Genomic DNA, 19126 nt, shown 5'->3' with positions numbered 1-19126 from the left:
CAGGCAAGCTGAGCAACCTCTCTGAATCTCAGTTTTCTCAACTTTTAATTTCAATTTTCATTAAATTTCTATTTAATTTCAATTTCTCTCTGGTTTTGAGGACTAAAACATTAAAAATGAAAGAATACATTTTTAAAATACTTGCTACAAAATAGGCAGTTGACGAGTGTTAGTTGAATGTTAAGATTTTAAGCGAAGACATTTATCTCTACAATACACCTAGTTTAAATGCAGATATTCAAGAAGTGTTTATCAACTAACTCTGCATATTTAATTTTATTTATCCTTCCCTAAATGCAATGATACCTTGAGCTTCTTTATTCCTATCTTTTTTTTAAATGTGCAATTTACTGAGAGTCTGAAGTAAATCAAACATGCTTATTTTTTTAAAAAACTAGTTACATATTGCTTCCTTCAGGATTGTTTGTGAAACTCAAGAAAAGCCATTTGCTTAAACTAATAATCTTGTACAAGTGAGAGTATGTTCATTTTAAATGCTCTTTCACATCTATTATCTTATTTTATCCTTACAACTCACCAAAGTAGGTGGGGTTGCTTTCATTAGCCCATTTTATAGATGAGAAAACTGTGGCAAGCCCATTTAACTGGCTAGAACTGGTTTTCCCCGTTGGTAAAATGGAAATGATTCTAACCTTAGCTCATAAGGTATAAAATAGAGCCCTTTACAGTTTCTAAAGGTATTACATTCACTGATCTCATTTCAAGTAGGTAAGGCAGAGATTGTTATCTTTGTTTTAGAAATAAAGATACTGAATTCTGGAAAGAAAGGTACTTAGCTTAAAGTTGGAAGTAAGGAGATTCCTTGAAGCACCACTGGAATGCCAGGTCTCTTCATTTCTAAACCAAGATTCTTTTCTTTACACCACAAGGTCTCACCCTCAAAGGTGCCCAGAAATTTCTGCTTCTCAACAGTGGTTTCACAGAGTAAGTTAGAAGGACTGCAGAATTAGCCTCTTGTCTTTGTTTAGAAAGCAGAGAAGTTTGATTTTGTTTTGTCTTTTCTTATAGACTTGGAAAGGAACAACATTGTTGCACCTTGTGTAGCAGAAATGGAAGAGGGCTGCTCATTATTTGCCAAGCAGTTATTTGTTACAAAGCCGTAGCTTTAATAACATAAAACAGGGGTGGTACTGTAAGGCAGCCTGGATTAATGTCAGTATTATTATCTATTTAAAAGCAGTCAGCTTTTCTTTAGCTAGAAATTAGGGCAGTTAAGAGCTAACCTTATAATAATTCGGTTAATGTTGTTATTTAAAATAACAGAGTCTAGAATGGATGGAGGAACTTGCAAATGGAGAAGGTGCAGGGTTTGTCTCTAGAACCTGCAAAACTGGTGCCGCTGATGGCTCAAAAGGAGACTGATGCTGCCACCTTGTGTCACTGTCGAAAACTGCTATGATTCCCAAGGAGTGAAAGTGTCACCAATGGGGGATGGGAAATGGCTGGAAAGGGAATGTAGAGATTTTACAGAGCTTTTCCCTGATCCAGGGATTGGTGATTCATGCAACAGATGTGTTTAATGAGTATCTACTATGTACCAAACACTCTTCTAGGAAATAGGGGTACAGCAATGAACAAAGCAGACAAAAATTCCTGTCCTCATTGAGCTTTTTAGACCTCTGATTATTTTATATGTATGCACTCATTTAATATTCTAAACAACTCTACGAGGAAGGCTTTCCCATTTTACGGATGAGGTTACTGGGGCACGGGAAGATGAAGTAACTGGTCTAAGATTACGCAGCTACTGGGTGATAGAGCTTGGATTTGAACAGAGACAGTCTAATACAAGAGTCACCAGGACTTTAATCATGAATCTTTACCATGTAAACTTTTCCTCTGACTAACATACACAGAGATTAGTGGTTGCCCAAGAGGTACTTTAGCTTGTGTGTCTGGGAGGGAGAGGTAGAAGGTTGTATGTGTGTGTGTATGTACACATATGTACATTCATGCATGTTATTCACTGAATTCATATATGTACATATTCTGTATACATAAGCACTGTATGAATATATGTGTATTTGTTTATTGTATATATATGACTATTTATTCACTCATTTAATCACCCATCAAATTTTCATTAGCACCTATTCTATACTAGAGTTCATGTGAGGTGCTAGAGATAACCAAGTTAAAGCCTATGGTTCCTCTCTTCAAATGACTCAATTTTAGTGGGAGAAAAACATAAACAAATACTTGCAATATTATCATGGCACTTACCATTTTATTGTAGGGACTTAGTTGTTTTTCAAAAGACTATAATCTCCTTCAGACAAAAGCCAACCCTTTGTCTAGCATGGTACATAATAAGCCTTTTAAAAGTAGTTGTTGAATGAGTGACTAGCTGATGGGTGTAAGTTCCACATTCGGCCATCAGAGTTTCACGGAGCAGAGAAGTCATAGCTGCATGATAAAGTTGGAAAAGGTCTATGATAACTCAAATACATAGAAACAAAAGCGTAAAGTCTCTACTTCACATCATACACAAAACATAATCTTAGATGGATCATTGACATAAAAGTGAGTGATAAAATGCTGCTTTGGGGATAAAACAAAGGAGAGCATATTCAGGAACTTGGGACAGGCAAAGATTTCTTATATAGGAATAAAAAGCACTAATGACAAAAAAAGGGATATAAATGGAAACTCATGAAAATTAAGAACTTATATGTGTAAAATACATCTGAGGTCACCAAATTATGGCCAACGTACCGAATTTATTCTGCTGCGTGGCTTTGTACAGCCTGTGTGCTCAAAATGGTTTTTACATTTTCACATGGTTGAAAAAAGTCAAAGGAAGACTACTATGTAATGATATGTGAAATGTACATGAAATTCAAAATTTCAGTGTCCATAAATAAAGTTTTATTGGAATACAGCCATGCTTACTCATTTCATGTACGGCTGTCTACAGCTGATTTTGTGCCTCAGTGGCAGAGTTGAGTACTAGCAGCAGACATCACCAAGGCCTGCAAAGTCTAAAATAATTGCCATCTGGCCCTTTATAGAAAAAGTTTGCTGATGGCTAAAATACACAAGTGAGAAAATGAAAAGGCAATTAGGGCAGATTAGGAAAAGACATATATTTACAGAGAACTCATATCCAGGATATATAAAAAACTATAAATCAGTTGGAAAAATACAGACAACCCCAATTTTTTTTTTAAGTGAGGGGGGAGGGGCACCTGGGTGGCTCAGCCGGTTAAGCATCTGACTCTTAATCTCAGCTCAGGTCTTGATATCAGGGTCATGAGTTGAAGCTCCGTGTTGGGCTCCATGCTGCGCATGGAGTCTACTTAAAAAAAAAAAAAAAAGTTGGGGGGAGGAAGAAAAAGCCTTCAATAAGTACTTTGCAAGAGGATATGCAAGTGGCCAATAAGCATAGGACAAAATACTCAATGTCTTTAGTCATTAGGGAAATGCAAATTAAGACCCAATGAAATACCACTATCTACCTATCAGAATAACTACAATGAAAAATCCTGACACTGTCAACTGTTGGTGAGGATGTGGACTAGCTGGAGTGAAAATTGGTATAGCTACTTTGGAAAAGTCTTTGGCAATATCTGCTAACACTAAATATATGCCTATCCTGTGGCCCAGCAATTCTACTCCTAGGGATGTGCCCAACAAAGACAAGGGCATATATCCACCAAAAGACTTGTGCAAGATGATTCCTAGCAGCTTTATTCATGATAACTCACAAATGTCAGTAACACAAGCACCCATCCAAAACAGAATGACTAAATTATACACAGTGGAATACTATGCAGCCGTAAAAAAGAACAAACTGCCTCTACACCGAGAAGCATGGATGAATCTCTCAAACATAATGTTTAAAAAAAGAAATTGACACAAAAATGCCTACTATATTGCTTTATAAGAAGTATGCCAACAGGTAACTAGTCTATGATGATAGAACTCAGAATAGTGGTCACCTTTGGGGATGGGTTATTAACTGGGCAGAGGAATGTGAAAGCTTTCTGGGTGCTTGGTTTGGGTAGTGCTTATATGCATATAAACATATGTAAAATGTAATAGTGTGAAATCAATATGTGGACATAAATTTTTATACTTCATTGCTTGTTTGTTATGCCATAATAGAGACTTAAACTGTAAAAGGGTACCCAAAGTAGGAGTGAAATATGACTAAGGAAGGGAACAGCTCTGTATGGTATGGATGGGAAAAGGGAGAAATGGAAGAATTTCTTCAATTTTCCAGACTTTATCATTGACTAAATTTATCTATTTGATAGTTGGCCAACAGGCAATTAATAATTCTTCTGAAAATTTAACTTACCTAGTCATTCCAACTCCAAAACAGATGCTAGCCCCACCTTGTCCTTGGACCACATTAATGGCTATGGCCATATGAACATCTCTCCCTCTGCTAATTCTTAGTCATCTGCCTCACTTAGTCCTGCATAGGCATTGCCTTCCCAAAACACACACCTACAAAACAACCTTTCAACCTGAAGAAAAAAAGATGGGGAATGTGAGGGAGTCCATAACGAGGGCAAAGTAGAACTAAGACACCTTCACTGAGTATAGTGGACCGAATGGTCACCTCTCAAAAGATATGTTTATGTCCTAATTGTCAGAAACTCTGAATGTGACCTTATTTGGAGGAAGGGTCTTTGCAGATGTAATTAAGGATCTTAAGATGAGGGGCGCCTGGGTGGCTCAGTCGTTGAGCGTCTGCCTTCGGCTCAGGTCATTATCCCAGGGTCTGGGGATCGAGTCCCGCATCGGGCGCCCTGCTGAGCAGGGAGCCTGCTTCTCCCTCTCCCTCTCCCCCTGCTTGTGCATGCGAGCTCTGACAAATAAATAAATAAAATCTTTTTTAAAAAAGGATCTTGAATATGAGATCATCCTGAATTATGCAGGTGGGACCTGAATCCAATGACAAGTGTCCTTATAGGACACCGAAGAGGAGACATGGGCACACACAGGAGAAGACCCCATGACGATGGAGGCAGAGATGGCAAACACGGAGGCAGCCACCGGAAGCTGGAAGAAGCGACAAAGGGACTCTCTTCAGAAGCACCCACAGGGAGCACAGTCTGCTGGATTTTGAATTCCTGGCCTCCAAAACTGTGAGAGAACACATTTTTGTTGTTTTAAGCCACCCAGTTTGTAGTAATTTGTTGAAGTAGCCCTTACAAATTCATACACTGTCGTTCATGTACCCATTTGGTGACATTGGGTTGCTTCCGCTTCTTAGTTGTTACGAATGATGCTGCTATAAACATTTGAAGGGACTTTAACTTTGACAAGAAGGAACATGAAAGTCGATTTTAGAGCTGGGGTCAGAGGAGTGGTGACCTGACTTAAGTGTTAAAAGAACCATTCTGGTTGTTGTGAGAATAGACTGGGCGTGGACACAGGTAGAAGCAATCTGGTTTGGAGACCATTGCAGTAATCTGGGAGAGGGACGGGGTGGACTGATTTAAGGTGGTGGTGCTAGAGAAGGTGGTGAGAGATAGCAGATTCTGGAGATATTTTGAAGGTAAAACCAATCAGATTTGTTGATAAAATGGATATGTGGTGGGAGAAAGACATCAATAATGACTCCAAGGTTTTTAGCCTGAGTAACTGGACAGATAACAGTGCTATCAATAGAAAGAAAAGGGGTGCCTGGGTGGCTCAGTCGGTTAAGTGTCTGTCTGCCTTCGGCTCAGGTCATGATCCCACGGTCCTGGGATCGAGTCCCGCATTGGGCTCCTTATTCGGCGGGGAGCCTGCTTCTCCCTCTCCCTCTGCTGCTCCCCCTGCTTGTGCCCTCTCTCCCCCTCTCTCTCTGACAAATAAATAAATAAAATCTTTAAAAAAATTTTTTTTTTAAAAATGGAAAAGAGAAAGACAGAGTGAAGCATACCTGTGGAGGGAAGATCAGGAGCTCAGTTTTAGACATGTAAAATTCAAAATATCTATTAGTTATTGAGGATGCTAAGTAGACACATAAGCACATATTATAATTTTATTACATCAAATAGCATATTACTAATTTAATTTTTGCATTTATTCAGTAAATAATTAGTGAATGCCTATTATATGTCAGGCACTGTGGAGAGCCAATGAAGATAATCTAACACTGTTTATGTCTCAGACAGTATTCTACATATTGCCAGTCATCAGCGAAAGCAGTGCGGAGTCCAGAGGCATGAATATTAGTTCTGTCTCTGTTCCAACTGGTTACCTGATCTTGGGCAAGTATCTTCACTCATCTGTGCCTCAGTTTCTTCGACTTTGAAGTGGGGGGTTGTGCAAGATGATAGTCAAGATGCCCCCACCCAGCCTTAAAAATTCTTCAGTTCGCTCATCTGAACTGAAGTCTATTTTTCCTCAGGTGATATCATTTCCTTGAAACTTTGCTGGGGAAGGCAGCTATTTTTCCTTCTTCTGGTAATTCACTGGACAAAGAAAAAGTTGGTTTATATACAGACAGTCCCAACTTACAATGGTTCAACTTTACGATTTTCCAACTTCACGCTGGGTTGAGAGTGACAGGCGTTCAGTAGAAACCATAGTTCAAATTTTGAATTTTGACCTTTTCCTGGGCTAGCTGTACGTGGTACGATGCGTACTCGTGGTGCTGGGCAGGAGCGGTGAGCCACAGGTCCCGGTCAGCCCCGGGATCTCGAGGATGAAAGCCCAACACTCTTACAACCATTCCGTACCTATATAACCATGCTATTTTTCCTTTCTGTATGGTATTCAATAAATTACATGAGATAGTCAACACGTTATTTATAAATTAGGCTTCATGTTAGATGATTGTCTAGCTGTAGGCTGGTGTAAGAGTCTGAGCCTGTTGAAGATAGGCAAGGCTAAGCTATGGTGTTCGGTAGGTTAGGTGTATTAAATGCATTTTTAAAAAAGATTTTATTTATTTATTTAAGAGAGAGAGGGAGAGAGAGAGCACAAGCAGGCGGAGTGGCAGGCAGAGGGAAAAGCAGACTCCCTGCTGAGTAGGGACCCGATAGGGGACTCGATCCTGGGACTCTGGGATCATGACCTGAGCCGAAGGCAGACGCTTAACCAACTGAGCCACCCAGGTGCCCCTTAAATGCGTTTTCGACTTGCAATTTTTCATTTTACAAAGAGTGATCAGGGTGTAATCCTGTCGTAAATTGTGGAAGACCTGTATTTCTGACTTACCATGGCCACTTCCATACCTTTGTTTCTCTTCCATAAATGTAATGCTCTCTCTTCTTCAAAAATTAAATGAATCTTTTAAAATTATTATTTTAAGAGTAATATGTATTTAATGTAGACAAAAATGAAAATTATGTTGCCTCTGCTAATTTCTCATAACCCTATACTCACGTGTCAGCGATGGCATTTGTAACATCCTGCCCTTATAATTATTTGTGTCCTTAGAGATGATATATTTTAGGAGGTCAGTAATTGTGTCCTACTCGTTTTTACAGTTCTCATAGTGTTCATTTCAGTGCCTCATCAATAACAGACACCCCAGAAATGTATACTGAATTAATGAGTGAGTCAACAAACCATCTATAATAAATTTTTAAAAATTTATATACTATTATATACTATATTATTATATCATATATATATATTATATATTATATTATATTATAATATATAATATTATATATTATATATAGTATAATACATACTATATATAATATATATATTATATTATATACTATTATATACTATATTATATACTATATAAAAATTTTATACTATTTTGTATATTAGTATACAAAAGAATAAAATAAAATTTCCTTTCTGGTGTCTGTGGGTGATTTTTCTGCTCTTTTGAGCTTTTATGTAATATTGTTTATGCATTGTTTATGTGATACCCCCTTTGATTTTATACACATATATAAGGTCATTGAATTCTCTCTGGCAAGGCAAGATATTTCTGATTTTTTAAAAAAGTAGATAGTGGAAATATTATAGCATTTAGAATCAGAGTTTTGAATCCCGAGTCTGTCACACAATCATGTATGTACTTTTGGTCAAGTTGCTCTGTCTCCCTCAACCTCAGGTCCAAATTTGATACAGTAAGAATTGCAGACCTTATACCCTGGGTTGGTATGGGATAATGAATGTGGAAACTCTTTGTAGATTGAAATGACTCTATTTATTTTATTTTACTTTTATTTTTTTTTAAGATTTTATTTATTTGAGAGAGAGAGTGTGTTCATGAGAGGGGGGAGGATCAGAGGGAGAAGCAGACTCCCCATTGAGCAGGGAGCCTGATGGGGGGGCTTGACCCTGAGACTCTAGGATCATGACCTGAGATAAAGGCAGACACTTAACAGACTGAGCCACTCAGGTGCCCCGAAAGATTTATTTATTTATTTATTTGAGAGAAAGAGAGAGAGAAAGGGGGAGGGGCAGGAGGAAAGGGAGAGAATCAAGTGGACTCAGTGCTGAACGTGGAGCCAACACAAGGCTTGGGGCTCGATACCAGGACCCTGAGATCATAACCTGAGATGAAATCAAGAGTCAGAGGCTCAACCAACTGAGCCACCCAGGCGCCCCTGAAATGACTCTATTAAAAAATCATCTTTAAAAAAAATTCTGAGAAGATATGGGGCACCTGGGTGGCTCAGTCAGTTATGCATCTGCCTTTGGCTCAAGTCATGACCTTGGGGTCATGGGATCAAGCCCTGCATTGGGCTCCCTGCTCACCGGGGAGCCTGTTTCTCCCTCTCCCTCTGCTGCTCCCCCTGCTTGTGCTCTCTCCCCCTCTCTCTCAAATAAATAAATGAAATCTTTTTTTTAAATTCTGAGAAGATATACTATTATTATTACATTATTTTTACTGTTAAAATGATCAAAATTCTTCAGTGGAAGAGTTTAGCAGACTCCTAGTTCAATGCTAAGACTTGATAGGGATTTGACTTGAGAGGCATGCTCTGCCATTTCCAAAGAAGCCAGAGAAATATGCTGGTAAAACTTTTGGAAATGTATGTAATCTTAGGGCCACTATGTGTGGCTACACAATTCCAGGATCTCCATTCACGTGGCTTTCTGTGAAGCCCCTGGCCCTATATAGCAGGGTGGTCGTGGTCCACCATGCAGTTACAAAATGAATGGAAAGCCTAACTATGGAACACCTAATAAGTTCTGTGAGTGTTTTAGGAGAAATATTTATAATAAATTCTTAAGCTGTATATGTCACTCTTTATCATTACTAATAGTAAAAACATGAAGAAAAAGTGTTGAGACAAATACAAGACATTACATTGAGAGGATACAGCCTACCAGAGATAAAGAGTTATGGGTTTAGATACAGATGCATCCCTCCTTGGCCTAAGTGCTTCCCATCATTTTATTAATGTGAGTCTGGATTTCATTCTTCAATAAGAAGTGTTTCAGAACAAAAGTACAGTTATACTTTGTTAAAAATTGTATATCCCCCTGCTGTACTTTTCATCTCCACGACTTACTTATTTTGTAACTGGAAGTTTGTATCTCTTAATCCCCTCTCTATCTATTTCACCCATCTCCCCACCCATCTCCCTTCTGGTAACCACCAGTTTGTTCTCTGTATTTAAGTCTGTTTTTGTTGTTGTCTCTTTTTTCTCTTCGTTTGTTCAGTTGTTTTTTTTCTTAAACTCCATATATGAGTGAAATCATATTGTATTTGTCTTTCTCTGTCTGACTTACTTCACTTAGCATAATGCCCTCTAGGCCCATCCATGTTGTTGCGAATGGCCAGATCTCATTAAGATTGCAATAATGTTGTTTGGTGTCAGACGGTGACTGCACTTATTGTGGTGAGCCCTGAGTAATGCATAGATTTGTTGAATCATTATGTTTATACCTGAAACTAACCTAACATTGTATATTAATTATACTTCAATAAAAATTATATATCCCAATAAAATCATAATATCTAAAAAATGCATGCAAAGAGATTACATAGGTACTTTTAAATACATAAATACTGCATTACACATTTTTTCTTATGTACCATAACTGTTATGCTTACTTAATAGCTTTGTCTCACCAATGTAGCCATTCATGGAAATAAACATCAATTGACTGTTGACTCCTCTTAAGTCCTAAGAAAAAAAACTGTCCTCAAGATGCTCACAGATATTCACTGTGGATCCTAAAGCTCCCAAGAAAGCATGAAGTAAATTGTAAATGGGATTATGTGGAACCCAGCATGTGGGTGTTTAAGCCTCAAGAATAAGAAAAAGGGAGAGAGAAGAAAGAAAAGAAAGAAGAAAGAAGAAAGAAAGAAAGGAAGGAAGAAAGAAAGAAAGAAAGAAAGAAAGAAGAAAGAAAGAAAGAAAGAAAGAAAGAAAGAAAGAAAGAAAGAAAGAAAGAAAGAGAAAGGAAGAAAAGAAAGAAAAGAAAGAAAGAAAGAAAGAAAGAAAAGGAAGGAAGGAAGGAAGGAGAAAGGAAGAAAGATCATCCCTAATTACATGGGATAAAATCATCTTCAGGTAGGAGAAAATTAAGACACATGAGTCAATTTGGGGCTTAAGCTGATCTTTCCACAAGAGGAACTGTTTCAAGTAGGACTTTGACTCACTATCAAATGTGTTTTATTCCAGCCAATAGGGAAGAATTCATAAAGCTCTTTGTGAGCCAAATACAAAGCTATGGCTGCTAGAAAGAGAGACCCATTTCCATTCCCGGGCATAGCCAGTGGTATCAGGAGGGGATGAAGCAGCAGTTTGGGAATGAGCCCAGCAAGGTGCCAAAGCACTGGGGGACACCTGGAGCCACAGTACCACTGAGAAAAAAAACTTCATCCTGGAGCTTATGGAAACAGGTGTACACTTGGGGGCTTGGGATCCTAGTGACTTTACTAGGAAAAGATAATAATATGAAAAGTACTCCCATAGTAACAAGAAGAAACGGTCACACAAAGGGACTTTGTTGTCCCTCAATCTCTTACAAGAATGATAAGCCTATTTGCCTTAATAAAATAAAAAGTCTTCCTTTTTAATATTATTTAATCTCAATTTTTCCACTTTTTTAACCCAGTTGGTATGATAGTAATAAAGAAGGCATTATTTTGTAGTTGAATCTGGGCAAAGTATTTTGTCTGATGCCCTAAACTTTGGGTTGGAGTGGAGATAACTATCCTGAGGTAATCACACATAAAAGTTTATGTATGCCCTTGAGCATTCTTTCTTGGTCATTCTCCTAGGATAATTAGTAGTTATTCAGATTCTAGGATTTGATATAGAAACTCTCTCTTAGAATAGGGAAGGAAACACAGGACAAAATATTAGGGCTAATGTCTGAGGAAGTTTCTTAACCCCTAATAGGCATGTCTCTGAATTTTTAATTTTGGAGGAAAGTGGGTGTCTTCCTTGAATTACATTTGATACTGTGATTGTGGAGTCAGATAGGCTGTACCACTTGCTAGTTCGTGTGATCATTGTCAAATTACCTCAGCTCCCTGTCCTTGAGTTTCCTGATCTGCAAAATAAGGAGAATTAGGTCTGTTTTATAGTGTTATGGCACAGAATAAATAAAGAATGTACACTGAAATAAAATGCTCCATTCATGGTAACTGTTTTACAGTTCAGTGATAGAATGAGACTACTCCTTATAAACTGCATTCTGTTATGGAGGATTCACGTTTCATGTTTGGTAACTAACTGAAATACTCAAATTTCTAAAATGTATAGACAAATGAGGAAAAGACATTTATTATTCTGTATCAGGCAAATAGATACTTCCAAACAAAAAGAGTGAAAGACAAAAACACAACACTCAGCGCTCATGTAAGCCAGTAAAAATCTTCATCTGAAAAAGCTTGGGAGCCTGTCTAAATTCTCCCTAGGCTTTGTCATCTGACCTCTAGATCATTTGATTGCATCTGAACAGGAGGAAAGGTGATAGAATCTAAACCCCTCCCCTTTGTAATGTACAAGTTGCAAAACTGGTCTGAGGCCTGGGATTGGGAGGCCATACACACAAGGACAATGGAATTAGCTATTTGCTATGAAGTTGTATCTTACAGATCCTCTGTCTTACAGAGGGATAATGAAAAACTGAGGGCAATTAACAATAAAAAATTCACTATGAAGACCAGAGAGCCTATTTGGTATCCTAGAGGTCCCTTTTCTCTTGTAGTGAGAAGCAGAAACAAGCTTCAACCAAATTCAGAATTGAATAGAGTTTCTAGCTTCAAAGGCAATTGAACACATAACCCAAGAAGATCTATTACGCCAATGTCAAGGCCCTGGTTAGGAAACCCAGGAATCCTGACACATGGGATAAGGATATCTGCATATTTCTTGAAGATTTTTGTTTCACAGACTTACTTAAATCCTCAGAGCCTGCAAAGGTGATGTACTCCTCCTCACTAAGAGTAATACTGTCTTCATAGAGGAAGATACTCTAGAGACCTCTGCTCCACAGTGCAACTGGGCCCAAACCACCAAGTTAATAGGCATGTGGAATGACAGCCAGGGTCATGTTGAGCCTGATAAGGGAGGACAGGACCTGTACCCCACAGAATCTGTGGGAGTTAGTCAGCATTTTCCACAAGGAACCAGGAGGTACCTGAGGGACTAGATCTTGAGAACATTTTATCAAAGGGGCTGAAACTTAAGACTGAATAAGGTAGAGTTTATTGACTTGGGGGAACTCTCTCTCTCTCTCTCTTTTTAAGATTTTATTTATTTATCTGACAGAGAGAGCGTGCACAAGCAGGGGAAGCGGCAGGCAGAGGGAGAAACAGGCTCTCCGCTGAGCAGAGAGCCCCATGTGGGACTCCATCCCAGGACCCTGTGATCATGACCTGAGCCAAAGGTAGATGCTTAACCAACTGAGCCACTCAGGCGTCCCTTGGAGGAACTCTCTTGAGATACTAGGTTTAGAACCCTTCCAAGAAACTCAGGGAACATAAAAACTCAATGCAAGAGTGGCTGAAGAAAGCAATGGCTATGCTGAGCTAAGTTGAAATGCTCGACTTTTTGTAGCATATGATGAACAGAAAGAATAAAAAGCTCAGGCAATGAGCACACTTGAGTGGACATATCCTGTGAGGCTGAAAACCCCATCAGAGGATTTTGTTCCATGGAAGTCCCATAGATCACGCGATTTACCCTGGCCATCAGGTATATGCCAGTGAGAAGCATCACATCACCAAGAAGTCTAGGGGTGGCTCTCGTCTGACAGTAGTAGAGTAGGAGAACTTGGCCCATTGATAGGAGGGCATGAAGACAAATGGTAGCTCCTAACCAATGGTTCACAATGATCATCATGATGGGCAAAGGTGATGTGGCATCCAAGAGGACTTGACCTGCAGGGTTGTAGAGATGGTTAGTAAAACACAGTGTCCCAAGGGGCAAAATAGATAGGCAAAAAAGAAGTGCTGCTTTATGTCTCTAATCAAAAGAAAGCAAGAATGGATATGGGGCACTGGGGTGGCTCAGTCGATTAAGTATCCAACTCTTGATTTCAGTTCAAGTCATAATCTCAGGGTCATGAGATCGAGCCCCGTGTCAGGCTCTGCACTCAGCACAGAGTCTGCTTGAGATTCTCTCTCTCCCTCTCCCTCTGCCCCTCCCCTGGCTCACACATTCTCCTTCTCCAGATAAATAAATAAATAAATAAATAAATAAATAAATAAATAAATAAACAAATATCTTTAAAAAATAGAAGAAAGCAAGAATGGATAAACAGAGGGCTGCAGAAAGTTGTCTTAATAAAAATTCAGGATTCCTTGCTCAGTTTCTGGACCTGTGCCAGGTACAAAATTTGGAGTCCATTTTAATATAGGTCCAATCAGAAGATAGAAACTCCACTGTGATTTAAACAAGGGAAGGTCAATGTAAAAAATTATCAAGCTATGATAGAAGAGTAACTATAAGATATAAAGAGATCTTGGGGCTGAGGGAGAGTAACCAAGCCAGGACAAACATGGACAGGAATTCAGACCTTACTGGAGAAGGTGTAGCTGTAGTCCACTGGATGGTGAAAAATTCTCTGACTTTCAGACCAAGATGGTCTACAGTCACCAGGAAAGCAGGAAGCAGCCCTTTGGGTCACAAGCAAGCCACAACCAGTAGATGTACGCAGGGTATAAGAGAAAGCTGCTTCCATAATGGAGCTGAAAATTAATGTATCTTTTTTTTTTTCTCTATAAGTGCTGAAGTGCTTTCAAAAGGATCCATCCCATGCCACAGTCCTTATAGACAGCCATAATTGTCAAACACCATAGCCACTTAAGTTCCTAAGGCACTTGCGTCATCTGGTACTTCATCACAATCAGCCACAATTTGATTAATTGTGGTGCCATTGCATGCAATGAGTTACTAGTCTCCTGCTTCCCATTAGCAATGTGCTCAGCATTGCACTGAAGACCAGGGGATGACCAATCTAATTCCCAAATCCTAACCTTCTGGGGCCATTCCCATTCTGTATCAGTCTGGATCCAATCAAGAGACAGAAACCACACCATGATTTTTTTTTTTAATGTTATATTTGCCTCCCACTAATAAACCTTTATTTCACTCAAACTGAGCAATAAATCTTCCACACTGAAGTATCTTCCTTGCCCAATTAATCCAAAGGAAAAAAACTGAAATGATTAGTAAAGAAAAATGTAGGGACTAACACACCCTTTTAATATGTTTTTAAATATTTTTAAGGTTTAAAAAGTGTTTAAAGTTTGTAATTCCTGGTAGGAAAACATTATCTGAATGAATACCCTAATGGCAAGCCACTATAGAATGTTCCACTTGCATGTGGGGCAGAGGAGTAGGGATTCTCTTCACAGCACCCCAGCTTTCTTCATGAGAAGGTCAGAGGTACACTGGTTTGTATTATTGTGACATCCATTAGGTGATCGTTGCTTTTCCTTCAGCAAGGGCTTTATTTATCAGAAGGGCATTATACTTGATCTCCAAATTTGGCTGACAATTTACTGATGAGATTCATAACCTTTGGATTGCTCTGATATTTTGACATATTCGCTGGGTTCTGGGCCACATCCTGGAAGGCCACCATAACTTCTGGATCCTGCATGGCTGCGAGAACCTCTGGATCACTAAGAATTTCATTGAGCCCAGGCATTCCTGCCATTCCAGGCGTCCCCCCTGCCATTCCAGGCATTCCTCCAGGAAAATTACCAGGCATTCCCCCAGAAAAGCCACCGGGGAAAGAGCCATACGAGCTCCGGATTGTTGTCTGGCTTCTTCCTCCCTCTGGGCTCTCTCATGTTCTTCCCGAGCCTTCTTAACGCTTTCTATTCTTTCTTTGATCTCTCGCTCTTCACGTTTTTGCTCATACTTTCTCTGATGTTCAGCAATTTTCTGGGCCCTCGGTTGAACTTCTTTCAGCACTGCACTAGCATCTTCATCGTAATCCAGTTTACAAGCAAGGGCAAGATCATGTGCTGCTTCTTCCCAATGGCCCAGAAGTCTGTGTGCTTTCCCTCGCCACTTATAAGGCTGGGCTGAATCAGGATTTATTTCAAAGCTCTGTCACAGTCTCGAATGGCAGCATTTGGCTTCTGTAATTTGATGAAGACACTGGCTCTCTTGGCATACGGAATGGCCAAGCGACGATTCAGTTTGATGGCATCTGTGAACAAGCCAATGGCTTTCTGTAGTTCACCATCATTTAGGGCATCAATGGCAGCCACTTTTTTTTTAAATTTTTTTATTGTTATGTTAATCCCCATACATTACATCATTAGTTTTAGATGTAGTGTTCCATGATTCATTGTTTGTGCATAACACCCAGTGCTCCATGCAGAATGTGCCCTCTTTAATACCCATCACCAGGCTAACCCATCCTCCCACCCCCCTCCCCTCTAGAACCCTCAGTTTGTTTTTCAGAGTCCATCGTCTCTCGTGGCTCATCTCCCCCTCCGATTTCCCCCCCTTCATTCTTCTCCTCCTGCTATCTTCTTCTTCTTTTTTTTTTTCTTAACATATATTGCATTATTTGTTTCAGAGGTACAGATCTGAGATTCAACAGTCTTGCACAATTCTGGCAGCCACTTTTTTATCATTTGCCTGATCCATCATTTCCTCAGTTATCTCTACATTTTCATCTCCCATTTCTTGAGGGGCATCAGTATCGGGTTCAATCACACCTTCATTGTCAATTTCTAGATCACTTTCCTCACTTGATGGTTCATCTGTCTTTATGTTTTCCTCCGCCTTCTTACTATCTGTTTTTTCTTCCTGATACTGTCCTCTGATTTAGTTTTATGAGTGGCAGGTGGTATTTTACCTCCCATGCTCTCCACCCACTCCCACAGGAAGCGCATTTCCTCGGTGTGCAGAACGCTCGGATCCTGCTTACACATTTTCATGAAGGCCCGAAGCTCATTCACTTTGCGGGGGTCCATGGACCAGAGGCGGTGGCAGGTGGCAAGCACGGCTGAGGTTGCGGCCCAATTCCAGGCCCGGGTACTAGCTCAGTGTGACTGTGTGGAAGGGGGCGGCTGCCGCGAGGCCGAAACCACACCATGATTTAAGAAGAGTAAGTACAGTATTAAGAATAGTTAGGCTAGGGGTGCCTGGGTGGCTCAGTCAGTTAAGCATCTACCTTCAACTCAGGTCATGATCCCAGGGTCCTGGAATCAAGCCCTGCATCGGGCTCCCTGCTCAGTGGGAAGCCTGCTTCTCTCTCTCCCACTCCCCCTGCTTGTGCTCTCTCTCTCTCAGTCAAATAAATAAAGTATTTTTAGAAAAGAATAATTAGGCTATGATAAAAGAGTAAGTTTAAGATATAAAGTTACCCTAGGGCTGAGGGAAAATATCCAAGGAAGGAAGGACAAACTTCTATTGAGGGAGTTCTCCTCCAAGGCTGGAGTTCAGACCTTACTGGAGAAGGTATGGTTGCAACCCACTGAATGACAAAGAAATGTGCTGGTTTTCCCGGCCAGAGCTGCTCTAGTTTCTGAACAAGCAGGGAGACAATCATTGTAGGGGAGGGTTGCCCACAGTGGCCAGTGCAGATGGGACACCTAAAGAGCACAGTGTCTATGTCAGGAAGGCCACGCCATCGTCAGGGATGTAGGAGACAAACCTCTGGGGGAGAGGTAGCGGCCAGCAGAAGGAGGTGGGGTTGTCTTCGACCCCAGCTGCAGCAACTTCTTCCTAGAAACATCACCAAAGGCAAGGGAAGCAAGGGCAAAAATGAACTATTGGGACTTCATCAAGATAAAAAGCTTTTGCACAGCAAAGGAAACAGTCAACAAAACCAAAAGACAACCGACAGAATGGGAGAAGATATTTGCAAATGACATATCAGATAAAGGGCTAGTATCCAAAATCTATAAAGAACTTATCAAACTCAACACCCAAAGAACAAAGAATCCAATCAAGAAATGGGCAGAAGACATGAACAGACATTTTTCCAAAGAAGACATCCAAATGGCCAAGAGACACATGAAAAAGTGCTCAACATCGCTCGGCATCAGGGAAATCCAAATCAAAACCTCAGTGAGATACCACCTCACACCAGTCAGAATGGCTAAAATTAACAAGTCAGGAAACTACAGATGTTGGCGAGGATGCGGAGAAAGGGGAACCCTCCTACACTGTTGGTGGGAATGCAAGCTGGTGCAGCCACTCTGGAAAACAGTATGGAGGTTCCTCAAAAAGTTGAAAATAGAGCTACCATATGATCCAGCAATTGCACTCCTGGGTATTTACCCCAAAGATACAAATGTAGTGATCCAAAGGGGTAGGTGCACCCCAATGTTTATAGCAGCAATGTCCACAATAGCCAAACTATGGAAGGAGCCAAGATGTTCATCAATGGATGAATGGATAAAGAAGATGTGGTATATATAACAATGGAATATTATGCAGCCATCCAAAAAACCACAAAATCTTGCCATTTGCAACGACGTGGATGGAACTAGAGGGTGTTATGCTAAGCGAAATAAGTCAATCAGAGAAAGACATGTATCATATGATCTCACTGATATGAGGAATTCTTAATCTCAGGAAACAAACTGGGTTGCTGGAGTGGTGGGGGGTGGGAGGGATGGGGTGGCTGGGTGATAGACATTGGGGAGGGTATGTGCTATGGTGAGCGCTGTGACTTGTGTAAGACTGATGAATCACAGACCTGTACCCCTGAAGCAAATAATACATTATATGTTAAAAAAAAAAAAAAGATAGTAGGAAGGGAAAAATGAAGAGGGGGATATTGGAGCGGCAGACAAACCATGAGAGGCTATGGACTCTGAGAAACAAACTTAGGGTTCTAGAGGGGAGGGGGTGGGGGGATGGGTTAGCCTGGTGATGGGTATTAAAAAGGGCACGTACTGCATGGAGCACTGGGTGTTATATGCAAACAATGAATCATGGAACACTACATCTAAAACTAATGATGTAATGTATGGTGATTAACATAACATAATAAAATAAAATAAAATACAAAAAGGTGAGATTGTAGGGCTTGGAGGGCACAATATCTGTATTGAGAGGGCTATGGGAAGATTGTTGGGCTAGGCTGGGAGCATTCTGGGAACAAGGCTAGGTCAGCACCACTGACCACATCACTGACTGACAGCACAGCAGCCAGAAGGAGTGGAAGAAGCTCCTTCCTCCTGTAATATTCCTCTAGCACCTGCCATTGAGAGAGCTTAGCATTTTGCTCACTGTAAAGGATAAATCCTTAGAAGAATTTCATCCATTATCATAGAGTAAGTACTGAAGGGTAAATTTGGAGCTGCGAGGTAATAAATTCATAACTAGGGCACCACTGAATAAAGAGGTGGTTTGTCTCCAGGAAGAAGGACCCTGAAATACCCTAGCAAATATATACTCAATTCTCCTTGTTCTTTCCCAAGGGACGAATGGCCATTGGCTTGGGTGACTCTACAATGGGGAAAGAGAAATACCACTACATTTTGAAAACTATTGGAACAGGGTCTAATATTTGACATTGATACTGTGAGGGTTAATTTCATGTGTCAGCTTGGCTAGGCTATGGTGCCCAGATATTTGGTGTAATACCAGTCTAGATGGTATGGTGAAGATATTTTTCAGATGTGGCTAACATTTACATAAGTAGACTTTGAGTCCAGCAGATTACCCTCCATAATTCTGAGTGGGCCGCATCCAGTCAGTCGAAGGGCTTAAGAATGAAGACTGAGGTCCTCTTTAAGGAA

This window comes from Phoca vitulina, unplaced genomic scaffold, assembly GCF_004348235.1.
Source record: "Phoca vitulina isolate PV1807 unplaced genomic scaffold, GSC_HSeal_1.0 scaffold2, whole genome shotgun sequence".
NCBI classification, from domain to species: Eukaryota; Metazoa; Chordata; class Mammalia; order Carnivora; family Phocidae; genus Phoca; species Phoca vitulina.
Note: the sequence above shows the minus strand (reverse complement) of the source record.